Here is a 9,465-nt window from a genome sequence, read left to right on the forward strand (position 1 = left end):
TTTTTCTTCCTTTTAGAATGCCTTTTACTATTTTATTAAAAGGTGGACATGATGTATTGGGCAATAAGAACGGAAGTAAAAGTCTTTAGTATAAAGTTTTATGTATCTACAAGTTGGGCTGTGTTTAATGTTTGCTATAACTGTAGGTGTCAGAAGCTTCAAATTCATTTAACGTCTTTGTTTTTATCTCTCATGCTGCCTTTTGGCTGCTTAAATAGAGTCTGCACTTTGTAGCTCTTTAGCTCTAATCTAATGTTTTTATACTGAGCCCTATTGATGTGGTGGTAAGTTTTCTGGGAGAGGAAACATTCTATGACTGCATGATTAAATCTCAGTCTTTAATAGGCCAATTTCCCTGGGCCATGACCTTCACAAGTGTTTCTTAGCTTTTACCTGCTCCTCTCAGGTTCTGGTAAAATCATTCCCCTTGGAAATTATGTACTTGCAATGGAGAACTCTTTGGGCACAGCTTACAAATGGTTACTTTTCCACCTCCTGCTGCCACAAACATGAGGGAATCTTTCTTAGCTTTTCACCAGAAGAATCTAGTGGGTTTCCTAAAAATAGATCCAAAAAAGTGAGGGGGCCTCCTATGACTGAAGATTACAAGAGTTTCTCACGCTCATGCTAGTCCACACTCATCCTTCAGTTCATCAAAACTAGCACTTAAGTGGTCCTACCCATTTGTGGCTCTAGCAGCTTCCGCTCTAAATAAGCGGATTATCTGCATTTACTGCCTCTCCAGATTTGGAGGTGGTAATTTATTCTCTGATCTCAAATCTTTGATGGGCCCAAGAAATTTTATTTATTTTCAGTTTGTTCAGCATTTTTCTTGTTTTAAGAGCAGACTAATCACTTCCAAGTTCTTTACATGTTGGAGCTGAAATCAAAAGTCCTGAGTCCATATTTTTGTAGTAACGAAGAAATCTAAATTAGCGGTCCCCAATCTATTTGGCACCAGAAACTGGTTTCGTGCAAGACAATTTTTTCCATGGACCTGGGTGGGGGCATGATTTTTGGATGATTCAGGCCCATTATTTATTGTGCACTTTATTTCTATTATTATTACATTGTAATATATAATGAAATAAATGTACCCACAATGTAGAATCAGATGCCACCAGATGCAGCAGTACAATTAAAGTACATCAACTCATTTGCCACTATAAAGCCTGCCACCAGATGGATAGGGTTGTCACTTGCCACTCATGGATAGGGTTTTGATATGAGTCTGTAAGCAATTGATTTATTATGGTCTCTGTGCAGCTGAACCTCTCTGCTAATGTTAATCTGTATTTGCAGCTGCTCCCCAGCACTAGCATCACCGTCTCAGCTCCACCTCAGATCTTCAGGCATTAGATTCTCATAAGGAGCACGCAACCTAGATACCTCGCACGCATAGTTCACAATAGGGTTCGTGCTCCTTTGGGAATCTAATGCCTGATGATCTGAGGTGGAGCTGAGGCAGTAATGCTAGTGCTGGGAAGCGGCTGCAAATACAGATGAAGCTTTATTTGCTGGCCCACTGCTCACCTCCTGCTGTGTGGTCCGGTTCCTAACAGGCCACAGACCAGTAGCAGCCCGTGGCCTGGTGGTTGGGCACCCTAAATCACATGGGCTTGAATAATAAAGGGATTTCTTTGCTCATATAACTAGGAATTTCTAAAGTAGTTCAAGCCTTATGTTTGGTTTGATCTTATGACTCAACAATACCAATAAAAACACAGACTTCTTTCATTTCTCTGTTCTGCCCCCTTAGTATTATCTACAACCTGGGCACAAGGTGGCTGCCAAAAAATTCCACAGCTATATATTCCTTCAGGGAGAAAGAATAACTCTTTTTCAATGCTGAAAAAAAGTCTAGGTTTCCATCTTGATTGAACAATCTTAGGTCATGTTCATTGCATCAGTTAGCTATTGCCACAAAAAGCTGTGTTACAACCAGATTATCTTGGTGCCATTTCACAATATGTGTTACTGATGTGTCTAAAGTTTGTCCAGAAGAAGCTATGCTAATGTCATCTGGGCTCACTCTCACATGTCTTCAGGTTGTGTGTGCAGTGGTCTGTGCTGATTTAAGCTGGGGTGGACTGGGTGGCTTCACTTCAAGCTAAGAAGGTTCTCCTCTAGCTGTCTCTCACTCTCTTTGGATCTGAGACTGAATCATGTTATTGTCATAGAAATGACAGGGGTGCAAGAGGGGAACACAGCTTCTTAAAGCTTGTGCTTGAAACTTGCACAGCATTAATTCTGCCCACATGCTACTCGTCAAAGGAAGCTACACAGCCAAGGCCAGACTCAAGGGACAGGAAAGTATATTCTGCCCACAGTGAAGCCATGATGAAGGTATTAGCATAGGTGGAGATTAAAGTCAAACTCTCAGTCTAGTGGCCTCTCAACTCACCAGCTAGTTTTCACAGGACTGTGAATGTCCTGATTGACAAGAACCAGTAAAAATCTGTGGCCTAGAGCTGCTGATTAATTTACACTGTACTACTTTGCTACAAAGTACTTCAGGCTGGGCAACTTAAACAATAGAAATTTATTTTTTACCTTGGCCTGTAGAGGGCCATCTTCTCCTTCTTGTGTCTTCACATGGTCTTCCCTCTGTGCATATCTGTGCCCTAATTTCATATTCTTATAAGGACTCCAGTCATAATAGATTAAGGCCCAATCTAGGAAAAGTAACCAAAAATATCCACCACATGGAAGAGACTGAGGGAGCAGTATTGTGGTTACCACACCCCAGATCACAGAATATGCCATATAGAAACATGGTTGAGTCAGCTCTTATCACAAGATGTGAAAGCAGTGTACTTCTTCCACACCAAGAGCCTGATGAAGGCTGTGTTCTGCCATTATAGAAAGTACAAGTCTCCTACCCTCTGAAGTCTGCTGGAAGTCCCTCTCTAGTGCAAATAATTATTTTAGCATTTATCTTTGTGAGAAGATGGAAAAGGACTACTTCAACTATTGTATCAAAATCAATGAGAATGGAAATAATCTACCCAAAAATCTGGTGACCTCTCAGCCACTTTTTTGAACAGGCCTTCCTTCAGGCATAACTGGATTTTTTTCTAGATGACAGCCTCCCGTTGATATCTCTAAAATAACACAAAGTTTGCAAGTGAGTGATTGATGCTTTTCTTGGCACACCTGAGCCATCTTTCCCTAATGAGGGAGTAGCAGTAATTCAACATTACAACAGTACAATCATGGGTGTGCTTAAGTTAGGCTCAAGTTAACAGGTCATGAAAAGTCATAGATGTGAGCACCTGTGACTGGGGAGAACAATATCCATGCAGTAGTCTGTACTAAGAACCACCATGGGGAAAGAGCCAGTGTTGATGGACTCACAGCATTAGTTTGTTGTAGCTGCTATAACAAAGCACCACAAACTGGGTGGTTTAACAACAGAAATTTATTGTGTTTAAAATCAAGATATTGACAGAGTTGCTTCCTCCTACGATGTGAAGAATCTGTCCTAGCTTCTGGTGATTTGCTGGCAATCTTTGCCATTCCTTGGTTTGTATCTCCCAATCTCTACTTCCATCTTCACTTGGAATTCTCCATGTATGTGTCTTTGTGTCCAAATTTACATTTTTATAAGGACACTAGTCATATTGGATCAGGGCTCACCCTAATGATCTCATATTAATTAAACTAATTACATCTACAACTACGTTATTGCCAAATAGGGTCATATTTTGAGATACTAAAGGTTAGGGACTCAGCATATGAATTTTGGGGAAACACAATTGAACCCATAAAAATAAGAAAAGTATCCGTTAACCACATAGACACTATTTCTTATAACAAACACCAAAATAGATTGCAGCATCAAGTCAAAGTAATATGTCATAACATTATCATTGGGAGGAACCACAATGATGCTATCTGGGTCCTCAATTTTCTTTAGTTATGGTTTAATTCAGAAGTAAAAATTTAGGAGACCTAAAAAGTAGACATTTTAAACAATATTCACTGAATATTGTTTTTCTTTGAACTATCTGATAATTTTGAGATTATACACTGTGGCCAGGGCTTGAAATGCAGCCTTTTTGTATTTCCTGTTGAATATATTTCCTTATGCCTTAAGAGCAAAATAGAGAGACCACACACTTGAAGAGGAGGCTAGCCCACTTAGTCTCAGAAGTGAGCTGATGGGGTATCCAGAAAGCAATTTGGGTGATAAATAATGGGAACGAAGTTGAGATGACTAAACAAATAAATATGAAGATGTTCATAAACATTCAGGATGTTTTCCAAATCACAATGGCAAGAATGGAGAAGCCCCAAGAATAGGGATTTGATATTCTATAGGGAATTCATGAAGTCATCACTTTCTATTTCTCACTTGTGTACTTCTCTGTTTTACTTCACCCTTCTTTTATATTTTTCTCTTTGTCTTCTTTTCTCCTCTGCCTTATCCTCGTTTTTTCTTTTTCCTCTTTTTTCTCCCCCCACTCTTCCTCCTTTTTATTCTTCTCCTCTTACATTCTTTCTCTTTTTTGGCCCCTTCTCCTCTATTATCTGGTCTCTCTGCCTTCTTTTGGCTTCCAATTTATATGTAGATAAACAATCTTCTGGGTATGTCACACCTGAAAATGCTAGGCAAAATAGTGAAGCATTTTTCTTCCCCTAAGAGTTTATTTTTGGTAAAAGACAGAAAAGTAAGTTTTTCTACAAGGGCTATCTGCTTCTAAATAATAATTTGAAAATTTTGTTAAATATTATATGTTTAAAATGACACACAAAAATAATAATGAAGAAGTGGGAATAACAGATTAGGTACTGTAAATTTATTAAGGCTTACCTAAATCAAGAAGCAGCACACACATACCTAATTTATGTAAACTAAAAATGTATGTAAACAGCACACTATTTTGATACTGGATTGTGATACATTACCTGTACATATAACTACTACTGTTACTAATAAACCACTGGGACACTCAGTTTTATGCCTAACAAAACATCAGCAAGTCTTTAAAATCTTCACTTTCTCTTTTTAAGGAGGATATTTCTAGACCCTAATTTTCCCATCTAATATTCAAATATAGGAAACACCTGATTCCACAAAGTGTTTTAATTGGTGAGGCCTCAAGTGCTCTTTTCTAGCTTGAATTTTTGAATAGTAAACAGTCCCTGGGGACCACACACAAATACTATGACAGAGAGTTGCTACATTAAGTCTTTTCATGGTACATGATTTGTGATGAATCTTTATGACATGTTGAGCAATGCGCTGAAAGGGATCCCTTCTGGTTTAATACTTTGTTCAACCACTGTAGAGGTCCATTCAAGTGAAGTTCAATTCAGTAAAAAGTGCTTATTACCATGTGCCTTTGGTATTCTGCTTCCCACCCTTTCACAAAATTCATTCTATGGAGCACTTTCTAGTTGGCTGATATATCACTTAAAACCATGATTAACAGACTGAGCCAGAAGAGCAGCAAATTTCTGATTGTCGAAGATTTTCAGATTATAGCCTAGTGGAATTTTACACGTTATTGCAGGGTGTCAGCCATATCTCTTATTACAATTGGGGCTCTGCACAAAGATTACACTATTACTTAGGCACTCAGCAAAAATTTCCCCACCTATGGAATACAAGCACACTACTATTTCTATATGTCTTCTTTTCATTTCTACTATAGCATTTTGGTTGACACTGGAGAGTAAATCTAAGCAGAACCTTTCTGAATTTGATGGATCTGTGAAGCCATCTACAGTGAGTGAGGGCTATGATGTATGAAAGTTGTCTCCAACTCTCTAGTTTAATTCATAATGTCCTATTGAACACCAAAATGCAGGTTCTGAGTAAGTAACTGGCTGCAAATCCAAACTATGATTAACAGGGGAAGAGTAGTAGGAGATAGTTCTGCTGGAGACCTTGTATCCATACTTTGGTTCAACAGTTAATCGCTTATTTCTCTATCTTCACTGATATATACAAGAGGTGGCATTTTTAGGGTATAGCTACTCTGTGGCTCAATTCCCACTGGAAAAGTATTGTTTGCAGGAATGAAGTGGGTGTAATCATTCACATGTGGTAGTTTTATTAAGATGTCAGTGTGCAGCAGCACCAATGTTAGTGTCTCAAACTCTCTGGTAGCAAAACTGGTGTCTCAGCTCTCTGGTAGCAGTAAGGTTTTACACATACTTCATCTTTTTTAAGATTAAAAGCATATTCACAGTTTTCAGTTGCTTTGAGTTCATGATGACTGTGAAGATCAGGCCAACACCATAATCAGCAACGTATAGTATAACACATGACAGTCCTTTTTGATGAGATACCTGAAGGTGACCATCGAGAGACCTGGTTTGTTCAGAGAAGCTATAAAAGGTTATTGTATCCCAGCGATCAATTGTATTTGGTGTACTTAGTCCCCAAATTTCAGAGTAAGTGCTCGGTAAGATGACATATTTAGTATTACAATTTTGAGTGGTGATGGCTTTCTCAAGCTCATCTTATCATCTGTTTTCTTTAGCTTCTTTGTCAAACTTTTAACTGCTTTCTCACACCACTTTTCTTCCTGCCTGTTCTGCTCTTCTTTACCTGCTCCTCCAGATCCACCAGCTGATTTCTTCCATCCCAGCTGTTTCTTTAGAACTGGTGGAGTGAGTGGCAAGATGGATGACATGTTCTTACCAAAGGCAGCAATCAACGCTAAGAAAATATCCTGCTTTATCTAACCTAGACTGAGGCTTAGGCTGAGAATTTAGCCGAGGGAGTATCCACCAGGCTATTTTGGTGGTGAAAAATGCTGAGGCCATAAATGACATGAATGTGCAAATCAAAGAGGAGGGAGCACTCTGGTGGATGTACTCTGGTGGCTCCTCTCATCCCAGTGGTCATACCCTAGGATGATGTCATGTACATGATGGCAGGAGGGAAAGTCAGAGACCCAAAAAGTGTGAAAAGTTATGCTGGAGACCCCTGAAAAAGCCAAGACCCTGGACTCCTCCAAGAATGGCCCAAGACTTCTTCTCTTGGTTCTGTTGCAGAAGTATGAATATGTCATCCTTAGGTTAACATTAGCTCTGGGCATAGTAGAGAGAAAAAAAAAGTCTACCTTGAGAATTCCCAACCATAATCCTACATTTTCTGTGAGTGTAGAGCCTAAATTTATACCCCTATGTGATATGATAAAAATTTTGGCTAAAGCCAAAACAATAAGGTTAAACACTGTCCAAGGTTGGTGGCAACACCTAGGCACCTTGCAGGAGCAAAACAAAATTTTTCTCTAAATGAATCCCCTTAAAAATTGGCCTCAAGCAATTCACACATACAAAAGTCCAGGAACCATCCCATGTATGTGTCTCTCTGTCTCTCTCACTTACACACACACACACACACACACACACACACACCATCATCACCACCACCACCACCACTACCACTGTCACCAAATCCAAAAGGATACAAGTTACCATGGGAAAAAGACAACAAAAACAACAACCCACAGAGTCAGACTCACAAAGGCTGATGATATTGGAATTATCAGATAGGGATAAATATAAAAGAAACATGTTTAATATATTTAAAGATATAAAAGAGCACATGAAAGACTGTGAATGAAAAAGAATTTTTAATAATTAAACCATACCGAGAAAAAAAAAATTTAAATAATAGAGATTTGAAACTCAACGGACATGTTAAACAGCAGATTAGACAGCAAAAGAGAAAAACTATTAGCTAAATGGAAGATAGAATTGAAGAAATTATACAGACTGAACCACAAAGAAAAATAAAGAGATAAAGAGGTTCATACAGAACATTAAATCATAATAAATAAAAAGAAATCTAACCTAGACACATAGTAGGCTAAAAGGCATAACCCAGACACAAAATATGAAACAGTCAAAAATAAAAAAAAAAATTCATGATGAAGAAACAGAAATTAAACTCATAGGTGGCTCACGACAAGAAATGAAGAAAGTAGACATTAGTAATAACTTGTCTTCAAGATGTTGTATTATGTCTTTGAAGAAGTTGCAGTTGCTGCTGCTGCAGAGCTCCGTTCTGCCCACTCCTGCTCCTGACTCACTACTGTTCACTCTTGCCGAGGAACAAGTTGGTCAGGAAGCTGTACCAGTAGCCATGGCTTTTGAAGATACCAAAGAAGCACTCCTGGAACCAGAGGGGGCGATTCACCTAGTCAGAATTACTCTAACCAGCCTCGAGGTAAAATCTTTGGAGAACATATTTGCTGACTTGGTCAAATGAAAAAAGGGGCAAATGAAAACAATCTCAAAGTGAAAGAACCAGATCTGATAGATGCCTACCAAGATTCTGAGAATCACAAGAAAAACACCCTGTGGGGAAGGTTCTAAAACTTGGGATCATTTTCAGATGAGGATCCATAAGTGACTTATTGACTTTCACAGTCCTTCTGGGATTGCCAAGCAGGTTACTTCCACCAATATCCAACCAGGAGTCAATGTTGAGTCTCCATTGCAGATGCTTAAATCAACCTTTTAAATAAACTGACTATCAATTGTTAAAAAAAAAAAAAAAGATGTTATAGGAAATAACTCATAAAAATATCTTTCATGAATGACTACAAAAGCAATGGGGGTTGGGAATTCTGAACAACAAAAAAAACAGAGAATCTCAGAAAAGGATGTCCACAAATGTGTTTCAGAGTAAAGAAAAAAGAGTTAAAAGCATGGAATGCTGAGAAAGACAATGTTAGGAAATCTAAACAAACTTGACTGCATTAGAGATAACTATCACAGCTAATGTAATATTTATATATAATAGAATGGAATGGAATGGAATGGAATGGAATGGAATGGAATGGAATGGAATGGAATGGAATAGAATAGAATAGAATAGAATAGAATAGAATAGAATAGAATAGAATAGAATAGAATAGAATAGAATAGAATAGAATAGAATAGAATAGAATAGAATAATAGAATAGAATAGAATAGAACAGCACTCACCTCTGTTTTATCTAAATGGAAACTCAGACTGGAAAAGAGTGTGAATGCTCAAAGACGCTGCAAGGCTAACTAACAACCCATACATGCCTGGAGCAAAATACTGTGAACTGATATATACTATAGACTGCCTAAGGCTCAGGATGGAAAGCTGTGGGAGTGTTTCATTAGGAAATTATGACATTCAAAGTTCATGGGCATAGGGGTTATTTAGAAATCTATGCCATTTAAATGCCTGGGGGAAGATGCACACTTAGAAAAGACCCTAAGCTTTTACCTTGGGCTAATCTCTAGTATCAGTTCAAGTCTAGGTAAGTTTTGAAGAAATGCCTAGATCAGAGGCAGTTTGTAAAGACTAAGATAGGTGGGATTTTTTTTTCAGCTCCTGGAGTTTTAAGAGATCACTGTCAAAAAACTAGCAGAACATAAATAAGGAACAGAGATTTCAGTGACCACACATGATGAGGAATACAATCTTTGCAAAAAAAAAAGTTTTGGAAAAGTCTCTGTGTG

At 38.2% G+C, this 9,465-nt stretch overlaps 2 pseudogenes; one reads left to right on the plus strand and one right to left on the minus strand.

Moving 5' to 3' along the window:
- Nucleotides 1–5,189: 5,189 nt before the first annotated feature.
- LOC120611963 (mothers against decapentaplegic homolog 2-like) lies at nucleotides 5,190–6,647 on the minus strand (annotated as a pseudogene).
- Nucleotides 6,648–8,107: 1,460 nt separating this feature from the next.
- On the plus strand, nucleotides 8,108–8,488 carry LOC120611964 (40S ribosomal protein S20-like; annotated as a pseudogene).
- Nucleotides 8,489–9,465: the final 977 nt, after the last annotated feature.

The sequence above is a fragment of the Pteropus medius genome, unplaced genomic scaffold (assembly GCF_902729225.1).
Source record: "Pteropus medius unplaced genomic scaffold, Ma_sr-lr_union100, whole genome shotgun sequence".
Lineage (NCBI taxonomy): Eukaryota > Metazoa > Chordata > Mammalia > Chiroptera > Pteropodidae > Pteropus > Pteropus medius.